This window comes from Pagrus major, chromosome 22, assembly GCF_040436345.1.
Source record: "Pagrus major chromosome 22, Pma_NU_1.0".
Lineage (NCBI taxonomy): Eukaryota > Metazoa > Chordata > Actinopteri > Spariformes > Sparidae > Pagrus > Pagrus major.
The window spans coordinates 3,643,164-3,668,353 of NC_133236.1; the positions used below are offsets into that span (position 1 = coordinate 3,643,164).

The 25,190-nt window shown below is 43.2% G+C and overlaps 1 long non-coding RNA gene across 1 annotated transcript; it reads left to right on the top strand.

The window, feature by feature from the left end:
- Positions 1-2,432: 2,432 nt before the first annotated feature.
- On the top strand, positions 2,433-23,916 carry LOC141018095 (uncharacterized). The gene is made up of 3 exons (XR_012180696.1): positions 2,433-2,504; positions 23,112-23,315; positions 23,814-23,916. It is a non-coding gene; the product is annotated as an uncharacterized lncRNA (long non-coding RNA).
- The last annotated feature ends 1,274 nt before the right edge of the window (positions 23,917-25,190 follow it).

The window sequence follows — 25,190 nt, forward strand, 5'->3', positions numbered from 1 at the left end:
AAGTCCGGGAATCTCATTAATATTCATGAGGTGCTGTCATCTTATTGGCAGATCAAGGCGCTTCGTGATTGGTTGATGCAGCTACGTGCGGCTAAATGTTCATTGATGAGTGCAGTGACAGAGTGAAGCATACGGTAAGATTATGGCTCATCACTCCCACTGATATGAGTTATTCATCAAAACTACTAGGCTACGTAAAACTACTAGGCTACGTTAATGTAATCATATCACCATGACAAATATTGGCTGCTCAAAACATCTGAAATAACCGCAAATTCCTGATGGACAGCTAGCACCATTGGTGTTAGCCAAATTTTCTGTGTTATTTCATATGTTTTCCCTGTTTTATTATGAATAAAATATGGGTTAATGAGATTTGAAAATCATTGTATCACGTTTTTATTTGTACATAGGAGTTTGTACATGTATTAGTGTAATAATAGTATTATTTTACATTTCAGTGAGAGCAGCAGTATGTGTAATAATGTCCAGGGGAACGTGAAAGAATATCCTCTGTTAAAGGTCAGATTCATTTAAAATCAACTTTATTGATAAGCAGTGAACAGAACAAACATGAACTATAAACAACACATTGTACATACTGATGCAGGGGTAGAGTTGATGTTAGGATTAAGGTTATGACTAATGGTTGTTAAATTGAGGTATAGGCTTTATGCACAGCTCAACTACTTTCTGAACTTAAACCAGCTCCTTTATTTCCTGTCTTACATTATTGGACAAACTGATTAATCCAGGTGTGTCTGACCATTCTTGTGACTACTGAGGTCAGAGTCAGACACACCTGGATTAATCAGTTTGTCTAATAATGTAAAACAGGAAATAAAAGAGCTGGTTTAAGCTCAGGAAGTAGTGGAGCTGTGCATAAAGCCTATTGCCCCAACCATCTTCTACTGCCAGATCTGCCAATAAATCCTCACTAACCAACTGAAGTCAATGGGCCCTATTTTGACAGGACCTATTACCAGAGGACTACCACCATCATGTGTGCTCCTATCAGTCTCTAGGAGGGACAAATTTCAGGGCAAATCTTCGAGTTTGGCTTGCTAGGGAGGATGAGATTCAGAGGTGGTTGGAGGACTTTCAGAAATCCTCAGGCTTCACCTGGAAAAAGTCCAAAACCTACCCTGATGCAGGGCAAGGCTCAAATAAGTATAGGGTTAGTACTAAACAGTCCACCCCCCACATCTCCTTAACGTTGTGTGTACACCACTTACCAGATTTTTCTTCTTTTCTACATCATCTGTAGGTGGACTTAAGGTCGTAGCATAACACCCGGGGAAGTGCTGGCAAGGTGACAAAAAACACCTCCTGTCCTGCCACCATGTACCTAGTCCTGAAAAGGCAGTGCTTCAGTAAAGGGAGAAAGTCAAGGTTAGTACTTTTTTGACTCCAATGATAGTTGGACTGTTTTTGCTGAATCTGGTGTGTGTGGATTAATTATATACCTTTCACATATCCATTTTATGTCAGGTCAGAAGATCCACATATCCTGGAGGGATTTTTTTTCAAAATAAGCCTCCAGAATGAGCACAACCATCGGCTCTCATGTGCTGTAGCACTTAAAAACAGGGATGTTTGCCAGGACACCTGCAACAAATTACAGGCCCTGTTCCAGAGTGGGCACTCTCCCTCATCGGCCCTTGACACGCTGAAATTTGACCTGCAGGAAAGAGAGGGGGAGAACTACATTTTTGCTGCCGCAGATCGCTCTGTCTGCCCCGATCTCCAGTTCTGCTACAGGTGGGTAAGGTGGGCATAATAGGCATTAAAAAAATATGAGGAATGTGACTTACATTTAAGTACAATGAGGTGTATGGAGCTCCATTCAAAACTCCCATTTAGAATTCTGCCTCCTATAACTCAGCACTCCTCAACAGCATCCTGCCAGCGGAGAGCTTTTTCGGACGTCAGGAGGAAGGTCCCCAGGTCATACTGACTGACGACTGCCTGGCCTTGCTACAGTCCCTCAACGCTGTCTATCCAGGCACCACCCTCATCCTGTGCGTGTTCCATTTGCTTCAGGCCATGTGGAGATGGCTGTGGAACTCCCACAATGGGGTCGCCAAAGCCCATCGTTCTCACATGATGAGCTTGTTCAGGCACATCATGTATGCCGGCACCCCATCATCCCTGGAAGACAGCTACAGGGTGCTGACTCAAGAGCCAACAGCACAGAAGTACCCAAAGTTCCTCCGACACCTTGCTGAGGTCTTCAGAAGGAGAGAAGAGTGGGCCATCTGCCTCCAGTCTGAACTGCCAACAAGAGGAAACCACACGAATAACTACGTGGAGAGTGCAATGCGCATTCTGAAAGAGAAGGTCCTCTACAGACTGAAGGCATACAATGTCACACAGCTGGTTAGCTTTGTTACAATGCGCATGGAAGAGTACTACATCGCCGCCTCACCAATGTCGCCAACAACAGAGGGAAGCAGTTGAAAAACATCCACCATGGCGATGTTGACTGTGAGGCGATTGTTCAGGTACGTTTTGTAGCATCCCCACACTCTGGAACACACTGTAAGAGGGGACAGAAATAAAAAAAAAAAAAATAACAAAAAATCTTCCCTTTATAATAATAAACGTATCATATATACATAGTAGCCTTACAAGATTCTCCCAGGTGAAGTAATTTTGAACTGCTACAATCAATGTTTTAATAACAGAAAAATCACTTTAAAAAACAAACATTTTAACATAAAGACAACCTCTAATAGAGCGCTGTATATAATGTCATATTGAGCTTGAAATCAAAGTTTTTAAACAGTCATTCTGTATCAAATAATGCAGCTTCAAACATATACATGAAAGACAGTAAAAAACACACAAATACATTTCGTTACATAATAAACAAACCAATGAAATAACTAGCTTTAGCTCCTAATGAAAATTGGCATTTCCGTTAGCCTAAACAGGTCATATAAAAATACACAACTTTGGGACACAGCCTACTCATCCAGAAAAGGACCACAAAACAAATGTGTTTCAGATTGATTTTAAACTCAGTTTAAACAGTTTTTTTCTTGTTTTTTTTTTTTTTACATGACAGTCACATGCTCTCCCCATCTGATTAGAGTGGGATATTTAAACCACTTGCTTACCTGATCATTCCTGGTTACTCTGCTGCTGTCTCTGCCACTCTGCTGCTGCTCTGCTGCTGCCCTGCTGCTGATATTGGCTGTTGCTGCCACCCCTTCTGCTTGTCACTGCTCGTCACATCCACCTGTGGGCTCTGTTTCTACGATCCTCTGTGGGGAGGGTCTGCTATTCATTCCCTGCAATGTCTGTCAAGCAGATCATTCATGGGGAAATGAATACAATGGGATAGAGCCTGATGCAAAGCTTGCTTCAGTCATGCTAAAATTATTTATGCTCTGCTTCAGTTATGCAAAATGTTTGTGCCAAAAAAAAAAATATTGAACTCAATCTAGACTTATCTGACTGAAATGTTTTGACCATGTAATCAGCATTAATTGATTGTTCATATTAACTTAACTAGAATGAACTATCCTTTAGAAGGTGGCAGCGATGCAAATCCCATGGAGTTTCCTCCAAATGAGACCAACTCAGGTCTGTACACAGGCTTGTATTGTAGTGGGAGACTACTTTTCTTATCTTTCCAATTAATGCACTATCTGACTCTGAAAATCCGCTCAAGGTTGAAGTCCAAAAAATCAAAGGCAAAGCAGCAGGTCCTCAGTCCAAAAGGTGTTTATTTCCAAAAACAGAAAATATACATCCGTGAGCTACCCCGGGGCAACTGAGATCTCTCGCCGATTCTCCCCATTTTATACCCGTGGTCCAGGGTCCCCACGCCCTTATGGACCATCCTTTTACCTTTATGATCATCCTGGGTTTGTCACTTATTATTCTCATTCTTGGATGTGTTCTAAAGAACCTACATATGTCTTACTCAGGCCCCTTCTGTGGCCTTGGGTGAACTGTGGCAGCACCTGTTGCTCATTTAAATGGTGCATCAAACATTGGTCTTTTATCAGCCTCAAGCTCAATTAGAGCACAGTTGGGACTGCAAGGGATATTCCAAAATCTAATCACATGCATGATCATGACCCAGTTTCTCATTTGCCACTACAGTCCCCCCTTTGGTCCTTAAAAAAAAAGGACCAATATTTCCACCAATGACCCGGGAGAGCTCACACAAGTCAACACAATACAAACAATAGCATGAATTTAATGTAAATAAAACATAGTATATATGGTTTCAAACGATATAAATGCAACTCCAACCTACAAGACTGACAATGAGTATCAACCCATAGGGAAGTGCTTCAACTATCAAGAGGATAGTTGAGAGTTTTCCCTGAGCCATCTTCTGGACCGGCCCTCAAACAGATGACCCAGTGATATTCATTAATAGATTTCTATTCTGACCTGGCAACATGATGGGGGAAACATCCTCTCCAATTTAGCTGTTTCTGAGAGGTAAAGGCCCCATCATGTGGCCCACTGTTCAAACTGACCTGTCCTTTTGGTGCTGCATACAACACAGAAGAACTTCAAAATCAAATGGCGAAACACTTTAAACTCAATGGTAAATTAGAGATATATAAATGATGATAAAACACATTACACATGCTTAATAAACACATTTAAGTCCATGACATTAAATGGGTACACATTCTTGTGGCGGTAATCCACCTTAAGTCAACACAAGTAAACACTAGATCAACAGTTATTAGATCATCGTCATGAGATACTCATATTGTCTTTTTGTTTTTGTTGAGATTTTTCAAAAATACTTTTTTTTGCCTGTTTCCATAGTAAGATAGAGAAATTATAGTCTAATAATAGAGCAGGACTTTTAAAAAAAACACGGCTGGGTAATTTGTATGGACAGTTTACCCCTCGTGGATGGATTAAAACTACATGGTTAACATATAATCTACTAATGCTACATTGTGAATCATATTTAATACCACAAAGTGTAATCATCTAGAACTACATGTGCTTTATTTCATGCATAATTAATAACTTGTGCACATATGATTATATTAAAGTGATTAAGAGTAATATATATATATAGGTGACAATCACTTTGTCAACATTGGTTTTAACAACCTTTGCAACCTTTGTCTATCATCTCAACATTGGTTTTGTCAACCTATGTCTATGTACCACTTATGGAGATTAACCTCCTTATATATATATATATTTTTTTGCTATTATTGTTTTCCAAAAAACATTCCACCAGTGCCCCTATGAACTTACTGGTTTCCTGTAAACCACACTGGTTTAAAACCTTTCTCGTGCTTGTTACGGCAATCAGCTTTCTGACGTTACCTTCACAGATGAGTGCCCTCTTACCTTTATCAAACACTCATTTCATCATAACTACACATTTACAACAAGTGATCCCACATAACTGTATTGAATCCAAAGGATCGTCGTACAATTGCTGGAGCTCCATTTATAAACCTGTCAAACTCTCTCTCTCTTGCACGGTAGTTTCCGTTTTGATACCTCACCCTTCTTCCTGGGGAATGTAGGTACCGATGGCTCTGTCCTGCTGTCTCCACCTGGGTTTCTCCACTCCAGGTGCGGACAGCAACTTTAGCCAGGCTTGCATTTTTGCTGGCACATTTGACCAGATCACATTTTGTCCATTATCCATAATGTTGATGACTTCCTGGCTACTGTGAAACCTCAGGGCATAGGACATAGTTTTTAGCCCAGGATATATGGTGAAAAGATTGCGGCTCTGGTTGAAAAAAGGATATGTCCAGAGGAACAATACATATGTTGCTGTCACCAGATAGTTCACAGTCTGCACACGTAAGTTGTGGTTCAAGGGCATGATATTGTCAGTCAGAGTCTCACCTTGCAACAATGCAAACCCCTCGTCCCAATAGCGGTAGGTTTCAGTTTCCTCAATTTGTCTGAGGAGGGATCTTCTGTGATTTCTGTTAACCAGCATCCAATTTAATCGTAGGTCTTCTGATGCATTCCACTGTAAGTAGGGGGTAATGGGATCTGATGCTTGCTTCCAGGGTTCGTACCAGTCATCCCGATGCTGGAGTTGTGGTACATAACCAACTAATGTGTTTATTATTTTGGGGCCTGGGGCTTGGCAGCGAATGTCTGAGTCTTTATCTATATATTGGACGTAGGGTGTCAAAAAGTCTCCATATGACCAGCCTCCTACCGTTCTCCCGGCAGGAACATGTTGGTCACGTAGCTCTCTCCATTGTTCCCATCTATTTACATAAGCTGCGTCATACAGCAGTGCTCGACTCATGTTTTGTCCTCTATTGGGCACTGTTGTAAGTACCCCTCTGGCCATTATCAGGGTAGTGACTATTTCCCACTGTAGTCACCCCTGTGTTGAACATCGCCAATGCTGCTCTTTGTTGTTGCAGTCTTTCATTGCAGAATTTCAGCAAGCTATCCTTTTGGCGCTGCAGTTGCTTCACCATCATCTGCAAGTGTGCATTCTCTGCCTGCAGCTCTGTAACTCTACTTTGCAGGTTTGTCAGAGAGGCGTTCAGGTGCCCATTGTCCATTTGTAGCTGCACGGCTTTAACTGCGCGTTTGCGCACAAGTACGTTTCTCCTGATTTTGATTATCATGTCGTGTGCTTGGGGTGACAGGCATGTTTGCAGGGTGCGGTACACAGGTTTAGGCAGGTTGCCTATTGCAGTCTCAGCGTGTCGGCGTGATGGGTATGTGCTCAGTGGCTGTGGCAGCACACCACTGAGCTTTCCCACGTCGTCTGCAGCAAACTCATCTTGTAGTGGTTGGGCTAGCTGTTGGGCCCACCTGCCTCGTAGTGCAGGTCTGATGGGCTCTATGCGATGGAGTCCTCTGTCCTCCTTGCCGTCCGGGCTCGCTGGGCTGAACAAGTTCCCCGTTGGGGAGACTCCTTGATGGTGTGGAGCCACTCTTGCTCCTGATGAGGCGGATACGCCCGTTGCCAGGCCCTGGGATGAGTTGAAACCTGCCCTCCACTTTTATATGTATGCCTCCGCCATTGTGTCCAGTCTGTCCTCCATTTGGCACAACCTGACCACACCTGATACGGGCCTTTGGGCTGGTTTCACACATTTTGATGGTGGCTGTGGTGTTTCGGGTGTCAGTGGTTGGATACCAGGTTTCCTTGCTGCATCTCACCAGTCCTGCTGCATCCGTCATGTTGGGTGTGGATCTTTTGGTTACATATTCCAACTCTTCTCCTCGCACTACACAGAAAGGGAAGAGTAGTTTATCAGGTTTACATACCACAGGTGGCATTGCTGTTGCTATGTCATAGCTGTCATGCTTTTTAAATCTATATGGGCATATCTGTGAGTCTTTACTCCATCCATCCAATTTCCCTGCCATGTGCATTGTACAAAAAGCAAAACATTCAGTTAGGTCTGAACAGTCACCTATGTGACTTCCTGGCAGTGGCATGAGCTGTGGTATTCTTTTGGCGTTGTAACATGCAATACACTCTTGTCGGTCTTTATTCTGTGCTTTGTACACTGCTTCAGCTGAGTAGGTTATCCACTGTTGAAACATGTTTGAGTCCCACTGTGTAGTTTTTAGTTTGGCCAAATCTCGTTTTTCTCGCTTGTTCATCAGCTGAATCCACTTGCTAGCTTCTACTGTTGTCATTTCCTGGTTTGTTTCTACCTCCTGACATGATGTGTTGGTGCATATTACCTGCAATGTCACCATCCCTTCTTCTCGGCAGTCAGCGGTGCGGGGTAATCCCACCCAATGTTTACCTGGAGCGTTGGCTGTTGTGATGTCGGTGGTTAGTACATACTCATATGTGTCCACTGTTACATACAGAAAGTGATGTGGTTCTCCTATTTGTAACATGCCTTTATCAGTGGCTAACATAATCATGGCAAGTACACAATTAACATGTGGTGTGTTGATAGTGGCGGAAAAGGATTGTGTCATTAGGACTTCTCCTTCTCCCTCCCCCCTTGCGAAACCTGAAAGGGTTAGCACAAAGAAAAAGAAAACAAACAAACTAATCTGAGTCAGAGAACGCCCCCCCAGGCGTGAGTGGGCAGTCTGTATCTTGCAGGCCAGACGGTCCTGCACTTGCACTTTCTGGAGTGTCACCGCCTGTGGCAGTGCTGGCGGCATCATTCTTTGCAGCCGCTCCAATACTATGATCAGTACGTGATAGGGGGGTACCGTCACGTCGGGCCCGTAATCGGGCTGAACGTCGTTCCCCTTGAGGCGATGCAGTGGGACCAGGTGTGGGGGGTGCCTTCCGCAGCCCCTTCAGCATGCTCAGGCAAATGCCCAGGCGAGTCTGGCGGTCGGTGATGGGTGCAGTGGTTACGATGGTACCAAAAGTTCTTACCTTCTACTTTAAAGGCTGAGGGTGTAGTAAGTACCACCTTAAATGGCCCTTCCCTATGGGGCTCGTGCCACTGGCGTCTAAATACTCACACGAACACCTGGTCTCCCACTTGAGTCTCACGAACAACCACTGGAATTCCCTTATCGTCTCCTTTATTGGCTTCTTTCACCTGTTGGAAGACAAGTCTCTGGATTTGAGTTAAACCCCGTAAATAGTCCCCCAATTCTCACTCCAGCTGCTGAAGCGGTGGTCCCTCTATAGGGCCTCTGCACTGTGGCAGAGGCATTGGGCGTCCATTAAGCATTTCATGCGGGGTTAGATGGGTTAGTCTGTTAGTTTGCGAGCGCATAGACATTAGTGCTAATGGCAAAGCATCCACCCAGGTGAGTTTACCATTACTGCCAGCCATGATTTTGGCTATTTTAGTTTTTAATACACCATTTGCATGTTCTACAGAACCTTGTGACTGTGGGTGATACACACATCCATATTTCTGTTGCATTCCAAGTGTTTTAAACATTTCTTTTATGACAGAGGACACAAAGTGCGGTCCGCTGTCTGATGAGATGGTGTCTGGCATGCCAAATCTGGGGAACACCTCTGTACACAAAAATTTAGCAGCTGCTCTGTCATCATTTCTAGAAGTTGGGCATGCCTCTACCCATCTACTGAATCAGCAAATTACCACAAACATATATCTTTTGCCTTGAACTCTATCCAGCATGTCTACATAATCCATCATCAGATGCCTAAATGGGCCTTCTGGTACTGGGATATGAGCCAATGGATGAGCGAATGATTTGCGAACATTATATTTTGGACAATATATACATATGGCCAATTCTCTATCTACCATTGCCATCATGTATGGAGACCACCATACTGCTTGTAGTTTTCTCAAAACCTGAGCTCGTGAACAATGATCTGGCTCATGCATTTTCTTTATTGCTATCTTTAGCAATGACAGAGGTAGGACAAAGTGTCCATGACTGCTTCTCCACAGTCCTTCATGGGGGGTCACTGTTCTGATTGCCCCCCTTTGAACCCATAAGCGTTTTTCTGCTTCTGGGACTTGGTTTTGTACCTCTATTAGTGAGGTTAAACTGGTTATAGGGGCACAGTCTTGCTCAAACAAAATTGGGGCTTGAGTTGCTTGCCCTGTAGCTTCTTTTGCTGCCTCATCAGCTAAATTATTTCCTCTAGCTACCAGTGAGTCGTTGGTCTGATGTGCTGCGCACTTAACTATAGCTAATTCTGTAGGCAATTGTATTGCCTGGATTAGCTCTGACACTCCATGTCCATGTACTACAGGAGTGCCATCTGCACGAACAAAACCTCGCTGTTTCCAAATACTGGCATTAATCTAACAAACACCGTAACCATAAGCACTATCGGTATAGATAGTTGCCCTTTTTCCTGCACCTAACTTACAAGCTGCAGTTAGGGCTTTTATCTCTGCTAATGAGCTGAACATGGTTGATCTAAACGCACTGATAGGAGTTTGGTGAATGTATTATCTGGGTTCAACTGCACAACTCCATATCCTGCACAATTACCTATGTCACCTCGTACGCAAGATCCATCTACAAATAATGTTAGCTCTGATGGGATTGGTTGGTAGTACAAATTCTCGCGTATTTTCATGAAACTATCTGTTTCTTTAATCATGAGGAAAGCCATCAGTGGGCAACACCATTCTTGTCGCTGGGTTTATAGTGTTGCATCGCTGTATTGTAAGTTCTGTTCCTGATAACAAAACTTCATAACCAGTTCTTCTGGCTTGAGTTAATACAAACCGTGGGCTGGTTAGCATGGCATGTAACTGATGTGATGTATATAATGTAACAGGATGTCCCATTGTCAAGACTGATGCCTTTTTATAAGCATCCATCCATCCATCCATCCATTATCTGCCGCTTATCCGGGGCCGGGTCGCGGGGGCAGCTGCCTGAGCAGGGATACCCAGACTTCCCTCTCCCCGGACACTTCCTCCAGCTCCTCCGGGAGGATCCCAAGGCGTTCCCAGGTCAGCCGGGTGACATAGTCACTCCAGCGTGTCCTGGGTCTTCCTCGGGGTCTCTTCCTCCCGGTGGGGCATGCCTGGAACACCTCCCGAGGGAGGCGTCCAGGGGGCATCCGATACAGATGCCCAAGCCACCTCAGCTGACTCCTCTCGATGTGGAGGAGCAGCGGTTCTACTCCGAGCTCCTCCAGCGTGACAGAGCTCCTCACCCTATCTCTAAGGGAGCGCCCTGCCACCCTGCGGAGGAAACTCATTTCGGCCGCTTGTATCCGGGATCTTATTCTTTCGGTCATGACCCAAAGTTCATGACCATAGGTGAGGGTAGGAACGTAGACTGACCGGTAAATCGAGAGCTTCGCCTTTCGGCTCAGCTCTCTCTTCACCACGACAGACCGATACAACGACCGCATTACTGCGGCCGCCGCACCGATCCGCCTGTCAATCTCACGCTCCATCCTTCCCTCACTCGTGAACAAGACCCCGAGATACTTAAACTCCTCCACTTGAGGCAGGAACTCTCCCCCAACCTGGAGGGAACAAGCCACCTTTTTCCGGTCGAGAACCATGGCCTCAGACTTGGAGGTGCTGATTCTCATCCCAACTGCTTCACACTCGGCTGCAAACCACCCCAGAACATGCTGGAGGTCCCGGCTCGAAGGAGCCAACAAGACAACATCATCTGCGAAAAGCAGGGATGAAATCCGGTGGCTCCCGAACCAGATCCCCTCCGGCCCATGACTGCGCCTAGAAATTCTGTCCATAAAAATAATGAACAGAACCGGTGACAAAGGGCAGCCCTGCCGGAGTCCAACATGTACTGGAAACAGGTCTGACTTACTGCCGGCAATGCGAACCAAGCTCCTGCTCCGGTCGTACAGGGACCGTACAGCCCTTAGTAGAGGGCCCTCGACCCCGTACTCCCGAAGCACCCCCCACAGAATGCCACGAGGGACACGGTCGAATGCCTTCTCCAAGTCCACAAAACACATGTGGACTGGTTGGGCAAACTCCCATGAACCCTTCAGCACCCTGCTGAGGGTATAGAGCTGGTCCAGTGTTCCACGGCCAGGACGAAAACTGCATTGTTCCTCCTGAATCCGAGGTTCGACTATCGGCCGAATTCTCCTCTCCAGTACCCTGGAATAGACTTTACCAGGGAGGCTGAGGAGTGTGATCCCCCGGTAGTTGGAACACACCCTCCGGTCCCCCTTTTTGAATAGAGGGACCACCACCCCGGTCTGCCAGTCCAGAGGCACTGTCCCCGACTGCCACGCGATGTTGCAGAGACGTGTCAGCCAAGACAGCCCCACAACATCCAAAGACTTGAGGTACTCAGGGCGGATCTCATCCACCCCCGGTGCTTTGCCACCGGGCAGCTTCCGGACTACCTCGGTGACTTCGGCTTGGGTGATGAATGGATCAACCTCCGAGTCCCCAGCCTCTGCTTCCTCTATGGAAGACGTGTCAGTGGGATTGAGGAGATCCTCGAAGTACTCCTTCCACCGCCCGACGATATCCCCAGTCGAGGTCAACAGCTCCCCGCCTCCACCGTAAACAGTGTTGGCGGGGTGCTGCTTCCCCTTCCTAAGGCGCCGGATGGTTTGCCAGAATTTCCTCGAGGCCGACCGGTAGTCCTTCTCCATGGCCTCCCCGAACTTTTCCCAGGCCCGAGTCTTTGCTTCCGCGACCACCCGTGCTGCAGCACGCTTGGCCTGCCGGTACCCGTCAGCTGCCTCAGGAGTCCCCCGAGCCAGCCAAGCTCGATAGGACTCCTTCTTCAGCTTGACAGCATCCCTTACTGTCGGTGTCCACCACCGAGTTCGGGGATTGCCGCCACGACAGGCACCGGAGACCTTACGGCCACAGCTCCGAACAGCCGCGTCAACAATGGAGGCGGAGAACAAGGCCCATTCGGACTCAATGTCCCCAGCCTCCCTCGGGATCTGGTCAAAGCTAGCTAATCCCTGATATCAGGGAGGCAGGCCTTCTTCTATGTTATCCAGTCTTGTGCTATAATAAGCCAATGGTTGTTTTCCTGTGGGGGAATCCTGCATTAACACAGCACATGCATAACCTTGTTGTTCAGCTGCATAAAGATGAAATGGTTTACTATAATCTGGGGTGGCCAGAGCGGGGGCAGTCTGCATATCTGTTTTAAGGAGGAAGAATGCTTTTTCGGCTTCCTTTGTCCAATTTAACTGGGCTGACCTGTTTGTCTGCCCTGCAGCATGTATCAGAGCTCTCAATGGAGCTGTTTTGATTGCATAGTCACATATCCATGGTCTGCTGTAACCAGTCATGCCCAGAAAAGACAACATTTGCCCCACCGTTTGCGGTTTCGGAGCCTTTGTTACAGCTTCAACTTGAGAGGGTGCAATTTGTCTTTTATTCCCACTCAGTTGCCGGCCTAAGTATTCTACTGTTTGTTGACAAAACTGCAGTTTGCTTTTACTGACCTTATGTCCACCTGCTGCTAGTGCTTTCAGAACTGTAATTGAGTCCTTTTTGCACTGCTCTTGGCTGTCTGAGCATATGAGAATGTCATCAACATACATCAAAGTGGTGGACTGAACATTTAAATGTTACAGGTCTTCTGCTAGAACTTTGTTAAATATTGATGGAGAGTGCACGAACCCTTGTGGCAGTCTGCTGTAAGTGTACTGCTGTCCTTGATAAGTAAATGCAAACAGATATTGTGACTCTGGATGAACTGGCACACTGAAAAATGCAGAGCACAAGTCTATTACCGTGTACCATTTTGTCTCCGGAGGAATGTTGGACAGTAATGTATGTGGATCTGGTACGATTGGTGTTTCTTCTGTTACTATGGCGTTTATTGCTCTTAGATCATGCACCAACCTATAGTCGTTGGAATTTAGTTTCCTTATTGGAAAAATTGGTGTATTGCACAGGCTTTTAGTCTTTATTAGAACTCCTGCCTCTAATAATCCTTCTATAGTTGGTTTTATGCCATTGATTGCTTCCTGTCTGAGAGGATATTGTTTTGGTATGGTAAACGTACGTCTGTTTTTATTTGAAATTGCTGTGGGGTTGCTGATTTCACTAAACCAACATCAGTTTTATGTGCTGACCATACTTGTGGCGGGACTTCTGACAACAGGTCTTCATGATCTTTGGTCAAGAACATTTGTGTCTTTTCTTCTGTGGGCAACAACACTTTTTCTGCAATCACTTCGTCAGCTTTTTTGTATGAAATTCTCAGAAAATGTCCATCTGGTGACGTATGGATATATTGATTGTCTGTGGAAATCCATTCTTGGATTTGTTGAGCTTCTTTTATCATTGGTCCTAATTCATGTGATTCATGTCCAGCTACCACCAGCAATGTCACATGGGGTGATGAGTTAGGATCTTGAAACCACTCTTTCATATCTTCTGAGAGCCTGACTGCTGCTGCTGTTCCTTGAGGTCCCATTATGATGTCCTCATATTGTATGACTGTCGTGGTGTGATTAATCAGTTCGTTCCAACATGCATCATAGTCCTCTTGTTCACCATCAGCATCATACATCATGGCACAGTGAAGTGGAAGAGTGGGTTCTTGGGCTGCTTCATAATAGTGTGTAACAAATAGCTTCCATGTTTCCCATTCTTGATGCAGAAAAGAGTTTGGTGAGGTTATTTTCATCCAATATACATGTGCTTCTTTGGTCACCATATGTTGTTCCATCACTGGTGCCATTAATGTCTGCAGATTTCCTTCTGGCAGATCGAAATGTAAGCCATCCGGTGTGCACATTATTCTTGCTTGTAGTGTACACAAAATGTCTCTTCCTAATAGATTGATGGGTGTGTCAACTGAGTAGAGTAGTGGCGCATAAACAGTTCTTCCTGCAATTTTCATAGGAACTGGTTCTGTCATTGGTATTATTTGAGTCCTCCCAGAGAAACCAACTGTCCGAATTTTTGCTGATGAAAGGGGAAGCCCAGCTCCTTCTTTTCCAATACAGGAGTGTGTTGCTCCTGTGTCCACCATAAAATTATGCTGACGATTCTGTATTGTTACCTCTATGGTGGGCTCAGTTTGTGGTTGCATGGTTAGAACAGGTGTTATAACTTCCCCTTCAGGTTTCTCTGGGCATCCCTATTGCCATTGTGCTGCGGGTCCCATCCAGGGATTGGTTGGGCAGTTTCTCTGCAAGTGTCCAGATTGTCCACATCCCCAGCATTGGCTGTTTTGTCGTTGTGTGTTTTGTGCTGGTTGGCCATATGAAGGCTGTTGACGTTGGTATTGCATTTGTGGAGGTCCTCTTCTCCATCTTCCTCTTTGTGGCGGTCCTCCATTTTGATTTGCTCTTCCTCTACCCTGTGGCGGGTAGCCGGCGTTTCCTCCTTGGTCAAAATGCACGTGTATTGGAGGAGCTTGTTGCATTGTTGTTGGAGCTGTTGCATAGTTTGGTTGCTGGACAGCTGAGGGCTGTTGCAGAGTTTGTGGTGGTGCCGCTGCTGCTGCAAACATTGGTGCCTGAGTGATTGCTGGCTCAGCTTTTACCTCAGGTGCAGGATTAGGCTTGATTTGTGATGCTGTAGTTGTCACTGATGCTTGGTATTTAGCCTTATCTTTGTCTTTCTTGATGGTCTTGGTCAATTCTCCAATCTGGAGTTGTGTTAGCTTCCCAGCTAACATTCTGCTCTGTTCTTCTTGGCTTGACTTTTCAGCTCTGTATGTATCCATATAATGTACAATGTGTTCTGAAAACACAGGCCAGTCCATTTTCATCAGGCCAACTACTTGGTTTAGTTTATTTTGTACTTCTTTTGGCATGGCATTTTTCACATACAGCTTGAACAAAGCTTTAGATGCTTCATTTGCGTTCCAGTCACTTCCAGTTTCTTCTTTCCACTTTCTTTGAAACTCATGTAAAAACTGTGTTGGATTTTCTCCTTCTTTCAAAGTCTGCCTTTCCAGCTTGGATGGATCCATTTTAGATGGATACTTGTTTCGTAATGCCTCCCATATTTTTGTTCGATAGTGTCCAAAGGGTTTAGCATCATGATAGTGATTATGATTTAATGCTCTTGCGCTTCCGTCTGTGCTTTACATTCATGGTACCACTGCTTTTCCTCCCATGTGGCCTCTCCAGTTTCTATTTTTTCTTCTATTTCTCTGCATCTTTGTATTCCAAACTCCATTTCCCATGGTTCAATTTGGCCTCTGTGCAACTGTCTGTCGCCTGGGTGGGAGTACTTGAGCCATTCTCTCACTCCCCTTCTGTCTTCACAGGGGAGTCTGTGTGCATGTGGTTTTTGACTTTCTTCCAGCTTCTCCATCATCCTGCTGAACTCCTCGAACACTTTAGGGTCTAGTGCATGTTGTGTTGGAGTAGAGTGACGTGCTGTACCATGTTGTTGTTGCTCTCTGCTTTTCACCGTCTGTGTTTCGGACGGTGCTGGCGATAAGTCACGGTCAAGATCAGTCACATCACTGTCATGGTCGCTTCCTTCTCTGTCTAAATTTTCTGCTAAATGCTCAGAGGTTTGGCTGTGGTCTAAATCCTCTGAAATACTACCCTGACTGTGTGTTCTTTTGTGCTGTGCTGAGCGTTGGCTAGTTTCAAGGTCTTCACTAATCTTTTGGCTTTTGTGTGTGTTATCTGCTTCTGATGTTCCGTTTTCTCTCTCAAGTCTACTGTAAGTTTTCCCACTATTCTCCCATCCACTTCTCTCAGTGGAAACTGTCTTATTTCCTCCCCAGACACGTATGGCGGTGGCGGTGTTTGTGCTTCTAAGACCGGAGCAGTGGGCTTTGTTTTATTCTGCTCCCTTTTTTGTTGTACTGCCATTAGCCTCTGTGTTCCTTCTATTTTGAAGTACTGCAGCACATCTCTCTGTTCAGTGTGATTCATCTTTTTATTTTGATGCTTTTTTATCATTTTTTAGGTCTTTCTCAGTAATTCAGCCTCTATTCGGGCCCACAATAATTTAGGTCAAAAGTCCCTGTTATCGGCCACTTAGTGGCTCCGGAGGATACTCTGTGCCACTTTTTCATGCACTCCTGGATTTTTCTCTTTTGTGTTGGGTGTTTCAACATTACTAGTTCAACTGGTGTCAATCCCGTCGGCCGCTTACTGTGCGTTATGCCCATTCTGTTAGACGCTAACTGGTACAGCAGGCCCCACGCTGCTTTTATCTTCTATTTTTCTTTCTTGCCGCCGTTATCTTTTTAGATTAGACTGCTCCTCTTCTGGCCCTCCAATTATTAATCTCTTTTTCTCTTAATCAATTTCAATATTATTATATTATTGTTATATATTATATATTATTTATTATTTACATATTTTTGTCAAAAAAATGTTTTCTTAATTTCTTCTTTACTGCGTTTTACTGCTTTTATTTTCTTAATATTTCTTAATAATTTATTTCTTAATATAATTTTATTTCTTATAACTTGTTCTGCCTCAATTATTCTCTTTATTATTTACACAGTACTCATACTCCTCTTTTATTTTTATGACATATATTCATGCATATTTCAACTTTCATGCTTTTTTTGTACATATATTTACAAAGGCCTTATGCTATTTTCTTTTTTTTTTTTTCTACTCTACAGCTGTTTCACTACTATGTCACAGCCCTCTTACTTAGGCGCTGTCTCTGGATCCTTTTATCTTATTTTAGTCATCCCAGAGAGGGCACGATGACCTGGCTTCCCTGCCATACAGAACTTCCCGCATCTAAATCACCCCGGAGAGGGCACGGTGATTATACGTAAGACCGCCAGTTCTCTTGACCCTTCACCCGGGTCGCAACGAGCTATTGTTTAAATCTCAAACCACAACAACAACTTATTTAACGACTTATTCAGACTCTTTAAACAACGATAACAACTGATTAGACACTTAGACAACGATAACAACTTGTTCAGACATTAACACGCATTTTATCCTCAGCTGATCTGTCCCTCCTCCTTACTCTTCACAGCTAGAATTATTTGTTTCAACAGATAATGGATTAGTACTATTTTCTTGTGTCATCATTCTTGGTACTGCCGCATATTTTACAAAATACCATATTATTCCACTTCATAGACTCAAACACATACAAATCCACATGCAAATTAACATGTTAAAAAGCATCCTTTCACATTTATCCATCTGTCTTCATGCATATTTTTGTTTTACCATTAAAATTTGATTAGGACAGGCTATGCATGAACATTAATATTCAGACATAATTCACATGCACGCATGAATTGACTTGACTAAATCACACATTTACATAATATGACTTAAACATACATATATAATCATTAATCACACATACTCACGATTTTGACCTGAAGACTGCTGTCACGCCATTTAAATACCTCAATTCAGGTTATTATTTTTACAATTTAAAATTTAATTTAATTTAATTTTATATATTTTTTTAATTTATTTTAATTTTAATTTTTATCAGTTTTAGGTTCTTTTGGAGAGGTTTTAGCAAAATACCTGAGACTTGCTGGGAAGGAGCGGACAGCATTACTCATGTAAAATAATAATAATAATAAATTTGTCTCACCTTAATGGTGGATGTGGGGCGCGCCTGAGTTCCGCCGTCCTTTCCCGCCCAGTCCCTTTGCCGCAGGCTGTGTGCCGGTCACTCCTCCGCGGCTAGCGTCGCCAAAATGTAGTGGGAGACTACTTTTCTTATCTTTCCAATTAATGCACTATCTGACTCTGAAAATCCGCTCAAGGTTGAAGTCCAAAAAATCAAAGGCAAAGCAGCAGGTCCTCAGTCCAAAAGGTGTTTATTTCCAAAAACAGAAAATATACATCCGTGGGCTACCCCGGGGCAACTGAGATCTCTCGCCGATTCTCCCCATTTTATACCCGTGGTCCAGGGTCCCCACGCCCCTATGGACCATCCTTTTACCTTTATGATCATCCTGGGTTTGTCACTTATTATTCTCATTCTTGGATGTGCTCTAAAGAACCTACATATGTCTTACTCAGGCCCCTTCTGTGGCCTTGGGTGAACTGTGGCAGCACCTGTTGCTCATTTAAATGGTGCATCAAACATTGGTCTTTTATCAGCCTCAAGCTCAATTAGAGCACAGTTGGGACTGCAAGGGATATTCCAAAATCTAATCATTTGCATGATCATGACCCAGTTTCTCATTTGCCACTACAGTATCATAAATGGTGTTACATGGGAATGAGTTTTCCTTTGTTTACAGTTATCTGTCTGTCTCTGTCTAACCATCTGTAGTCAGCACTGACACTGAAGAACCACTGGATTGTGGAGTGGCTCCTGTTGAGACTGACTCAGGTAAAGACAATCAAGCATGGTTGCACTTCCAGAGTACATTAAAAGTACTATTAAAACATTCTTATAACAGACAATGCTGTTGATACGATGTGATCCGTAAGGTGATTTATTGTCAGGTAATATATTGAAGCTTAGTTGTCTTAACAATAAAATCCACTGATGAATCACATGACATTTCACACACATGAGGAAGATAGCAGGAAGAGGCTATCAAAACATGTCAGGATACAAGGTAGCCTACATAAACTGTCCGTTAAATTCAATAGTACTTTTTCAGACTACATTAAAAGTAGGCTATAACCATGAATTTTTAGTAATACTATAAACACCTTGTACTGTACACACCTTGTAATGGGAAGTCTTTCCTCAGATGCAGTGTTTTTTCATGCTACTTCAAGGAACATCTGGACTGGAGGAGGAGCTGATGCAGGTTTTCGATTGCCTCAAAAAGAAGCTGAGAGATGACCCCAGCTTTTCAGCACCCATTACATCCTTCATCTCCAGCTTCAATAAATTAAAAACTGACAGTTCCCTGCAGTCGGCTCTTTCAACTTTTGCTAAGGGCCCAGTCATCAAGACGAGCCAGTACCAAAGACCAAAGGGACACCTTCAGACAACAACCCAAATTGGGGTCCAGCCCACAGCTGTAGCCCGCAGAAAGGCGAGGCTGGGTGGGAGAAGGGCCTTAATATCAGGGCGGCCCACAAAGGCCTCAGCGAGGGAGCACCCGTATAATAAGACTGGAAGGAAGAGCAGTGCTCCTCATTGTCTCGCCCACTGTGTGGAAGAGAACATCACCCTCGGTGGAACACACTAGCTGGATGATGACATTCATGATTTCTTTTGTAAAATATTGTAAATAATTATTTTTCATTCCTTGATCGGAGGTTTGATGTTTTGATAAAATACTGTGGTTTTTAACACACTAGCTGTGTTGATGACAGTCATGATTTCTTTAGTAAAATGTTGTAAATAATTATTTTTCATTCCTTGACCAGAGGTTTGATGTTTTGATAAAATACTGTGGTTTTTAACACACTAGCTGGGTTGATGACAGTCATGATTTCTTTAGTAAAATGTTGTAAATAATTATTTGTTATTTTTTCATTCCTTGATAAAAAGGTTGATCAGAGGTTTGATTTGATTCAGTGGCAACAATAAATTACTACTTATTTGTGTGCATTAAGGCAGAGGTCTTCAACAGGGGGTCCGCGGAGGTGTTGCAGGGGGGTCGTAGAATTTTTGGTTGATGAGGCAATGTTTCATATCATTTAGTTTCCACATTTATCAGGGTTCCCACTCTTTTATTGAAATCATTTTCCAGGACATTTATACATCCCCCGTCCCATTCAAGCTTTGGAGAAGTGTTCTTTTCGACAGTTGTATTTTATTAGTATTTGTAGATGTGCGGTCTATGGCTATAATTTATTAAATAATCTCTTACATGCTTAGAAATTATATGATAACTTTTGATCAACTCAAAGTTGCTAGTTTTATCACCAGATACTTATTTGGAAAGGTCAAATAGAGCTCTGGTAGCTCATGTCACCATGTGATAAATCATTTTCCAGGACATTTTACTTTTTTTCCCTCATTTTTCATGTGTTTTCTATGACTGGAAAATTGGTCAATCATTTTCCAGGTTATTTAATATAATACACAATTTTATACAATATAGTAGGGGTCACACACACACCAATGCGCACGAATACGCCTGCAAAACTCACCGTTTAGGAACAATGCAATTAGCCTACCATTTATACACTGGTGCTAGCTGTCCGTCACTAATTCGCGGTTAGTGGCGATAATTCAGATTATTTCAGATGTTTTGAGCAGCCAATATTTGTCATGGTGATAGAATTCGCGGTTAGTGGCGATAATTCAGATTATTTCAGATGTTTTGAGCAGCCAATATTTGTCATGGTGATATTATTACATTAACGTAACCTAGTAGTTTTGATGAATAACTCATTAGTGGGACTGATGAGCCATAATCTTACCGTATGCTGCACTCTGCATCAATGAACGTTTAGCCGCACGTAGCTGCATCAACCAATCACGAAGCACCTTGATCTGCCAATAAGATGACGGCACCTCATGAATATTAATGAGATTCCCAGACTTATCCTACGAAAAAAAATATCGCCCGCGGGACGGCGGAGATCAACATGGCTACCTCCGCAGTTCACGTTGATGAGGAAGACACGGAAGACGTTACCACACTGACAGCATCTCCTCCGGTAGAAGACGACAGTCACCCGCCGTGGTCATACCTGGCAACAATGTCTGGCTACCTTAGGATGGGGGAAAATCCTAAAACATACAGAATGAAGTGCCTCTTGTGCCTGCCAAAGTGCCATGAGATAAAGGCGTTTAAGAACTCTCCATCCAACCTTAAGAAACACATTGAGGTAAATGAATTAAGTAACGTTAATCGCTGCCAATGTCATCTCATGTGCCAGGAGTATAAATATGTAATTTCCTGATAAAACATAGTTTTAGCCAACATTTTAGCCTACATATTTCGTTAGCCAACATTACGTGCAAGCTAACGTTGCTAGTAACTTTAGTATCACACGTGGTGGCGTGGACAAGTATGGATAAACCTACGCGACACACACACCCACAATATTTTACACTTTATTCTAGATAATATCTTGCGCAAATTGTTCTGCAGGAGTGTCGATAAAACAGGGTTAGCATCTTAACCTATTCGAAGGAGGCAGTTTTCCTCCCGCATGATAAATATTTTCAATATCAAGCGCTTATTATCAGATCGCACAAGATCTGTAACTTGAAGTTAAGCAATATTGAAAATCTGCATTTTTGTTCATAGGAGCTGTAGTGAAATAGCACGCTGTTTAATAAAATAGCTTTGTTTTTGTTTTTTAGTGTATTTGTTGTAATGCACAGCTATTGCCAGTCTGGGTCTAGAGCAGATATGAAAAAAGTGCATGTATGTGCATATAATAACTACCAGATACAGAGCACATCTGCAAAAGTTGGAACCAAAACTGCATTTATGTTAACCACAAAGAAAAAAGGGGGGAAAGCAGATGTCCAAGCTCAATGTGCTGCATGATGTTTTAGCTTGTACATCTGCTATTTTTTAAACAATTTGGCATTTTTGAAAGATAAAATATAGTTGACAGTTGACCAACATTTTTATCAATTGGACATGCCCACAATTGGGACACCAGGGTGAAAGTGGTTAGAACAATCCAGACCTGTCATTGTGGTAACTGTTGAGTAATGTCTTGAGTATCATTTAAACTAATAATATTATTTATTTTATTCATGTATTTTTCATCTAGAGAGCACATCCACAAATGAAAATGAAGCCTTCAGAGAGCTTCTCGCAGATCTCCTTCCTACTGTCAAAGTCATCACACGGGTCACCCTGAGATCAAGGATTGAAGATTTAGCAAAGACTATGAAAAGCGTGGTAACTGAGGAGATGAGTAAAGTGGACCACATCGCCACCACTACAGACTGCTGGTCAGTTAGGAGAAGGAGCTTCCTTGGTGTGACTGCCCACTGGGTCAACCCGGGTCATAATGACCACTAAAAAAGCAGAGCTCCAGTAAAGAGCCTGCAATCGTTGCGGAAGGTTATCTGATGTTTTCTAAGAATTTTGGACGTGTGGGGCGAACTATTTCTTTCTTAGCTGAAGCCGACAACGGGACAAAATAAATGTAAAGACAGACATAGTGGAGTTCCTATTTTCGTTTTGACAGGTATAATAAATTCTGTAGTCTACCCCTTACATGACCTGGAAAGTGACATTATTCTAAAACGCATAAGAATAACTCCCCCGACATGGTTAGAAAATACTGCCTCTAGGCCTGTCACAATTATTACATAATCGCCTGATAGTGATTATTTGAGCTGACCGCGATCATTTTGCATAATCGTCAGATTCCACGATCAAGGGAATTCTACTCCAATGTTAGAAATGGCGCATAAACATGCTTGGATGGAAACATGGTGTTTTAAGAGCAGCGTGGCTCCTTTTTAAGAGCGTAGCGAGTGGTGAAACCGGAGACAGAGAGATGGTGGCTGAGCTCAGAGCTGACAGGTGTGGGTGATGGAGGAGAGAAGAAATTAACAGTAAAGTTGTCTAGTAGTAGTAAATGTACAGTTTAGGTTTCTGTTTGTCTCTGAGTAAATGCTGCAGCTCCTCAGGACCCAGGAAAGTTCCCGTGTCTTGCTTCCCAGCTGCTGGGTAAAGTGAGGGAGGAGCTAGGCTAGGTTACGGTTAGCCCCGAAGTTAGCATCAACTTCGACCCTGGAGGCAAACCAAAGTCTCTGCTGAAGCAGGAACGGTTAACTACGGAAATGAGGAGAACATTACTCGCCCTGCCTCATCGGCATGCAAAAAGTAATCAGGAGTAAATGCTAAACGTCAGTATATTTTCCTGCTTTTTTGTCCTTTGCCAATCACACCTATGAAAAAACTGCAACATTCAGCAAGTGTCATGGGCTGTGGAATAAGTGTGGAAGATCCTGCCAAGCAGCTGAAGCTGTGGAAGATGCCTGCTCCCTCCAGCTGCTACGACCAAATGCCACCAGGTGGAACTCGCTGTTTATGGCTGTGGAAAGGCTACTCAAGAATCTGAGAGAGAAGGGAGAGCCAGCTTTAAGAGAGATCTGTGCAGAATTGAAGGTTCCAATGTAAGTTGGAATTATGTATTTTTTATTTATTTATTTATTTTTTGCCTGTCATGGCTTCTGTGAATGTCCCTGACTTGTATCATATTTAAATGAGACTCGTTTAAAAACCACTTGACCCCTTTAGAAATGATCCCTGAGGTGAAAGTGCTATGCTCCATTAAAGTCCTCATTTCATACTATGTTCGCCTTCCTAGTGGTTTAGTTTACCGGAGCTATTAAATATTTTTACCACCACTAGAATGCAGTAATATGTTGAACATACACTATCTAGCTTTCACCAACCTACCTACAACTGCACTCTAGTGGTTATAAAAATATTCAATCTCTCAAGTAAACTAAACCATTATAAGGAGCTGTAGACAACCTCGGAACTGGTTCATACACAATGTACTGTAAAACCTTGCTTTGTATGTTTTCTAGGTTACTGATTTTTGGGTACAATATTCATGCATAATTGTAAAATAGTGGTTTGTTTTCTCCCTAACCGGTTCCATCCAGTTGAGCTCACTTTCCTCAAAGAGTACTACACCACCATGAGCCCTGTCGCCCAGTCCATCAACATCCTCCAAGGAGAAGCGGAAGTCCAGATAGGATGGCTTCTTCCGACGATTTCCCTTCTGAGCAGCAAACTGAAAAAAATAAAGATTGAACAGAGGCACTGCAAGCCGTTGGTTGAAGCCATTCAAGTGGGCATCCAGAACCGTTTTGGCGAGATGTTAAAGAGACCCTGAATTGATTGCTGCAGCGATTCTCATCCCAAAGTTCAGAACGGCCTGGATCAAAGATGATGCTACACTGAGAATTGGTAAGACAACATGAAGATCTTTAAAATAAAGGAAATGTAGCAAATATACATTAAATTACAAATTTAATGTACACTTACTACATTTGTTATTTTATTATTCATTTTATACATCAGTCTAATTTCGAATTAGGTTGATAGTATTTCAGCTGTAATCAGGGTACTGTAAATTTTGTTTTTGAAGTTCGGGGCCTGAAAATATCTCAAGATGTCTGGAATTGTTAGAGTCAAGACATTAAATTTGTGTTTCTCTCCTTGTTTATTCCCTGAATTTGGCAGATACAGAAATTGTGAAAGTAGCCAATCTGCAAGCTCACACTGCCTCGTGTTGCGAGCTTGTAGATCTATTTTCACAATTTGTCTCAACTTTTTTTCTATTATTTTATTTATTTTTTGCTAATTAAATTTGTCCTATAAAAATGTGCACATACCCTGGCTGTACTAATGCTAGTTTCACCCTCCCTGTGTTTCAGGGTTGGACTACATCAGGGAGCAGTTGGAGGATTCTTCCATTTCAGCAGATGTTGGATCCATGCCCTGAAAAGATCCCACGAAACACAAAGCGCCACCAAGCAGCTTGATTCGTACCCAACCTACTCAACAGACAACATCAAGATACTGAAGACATTTCCTGTGGTTCTCAAGTTGTCTGTCAAATTCAACACACCTCTGCCTGCTTCTGCAGCCTGTGAAAGACTGTTCAGCATAGCAGGTCTCATCTTCAGCCCAAAAAGAGCACGGCTAGCTGCGAACACTTTTGAAAATCAACTTCTGCTGAGGATGAACCGCGAGTTCAACTTCTCTATCACCACTAGAACCAGAACCAGAAAGTTTGTGTGTGTGGTGTGAGTATGCCTCAGCCCATGAGGATTCCCCCAACATAGTTTAAAAGTGGAAAAGTGGTCCTTAAGTTTAATTTTGCAATACAGTTTGTGCAAGACACTTGTTCAGAAAAGTGATGTGCAACCAGTCTCCAGTGATGGTGCTGTGTGTAGTGAGAATGTATTTTTTAAGTTGTATTCTTAACCAGACACAAGGCCCCTTATTTAGTTGTGTTCTCTGAGGCAGATAGG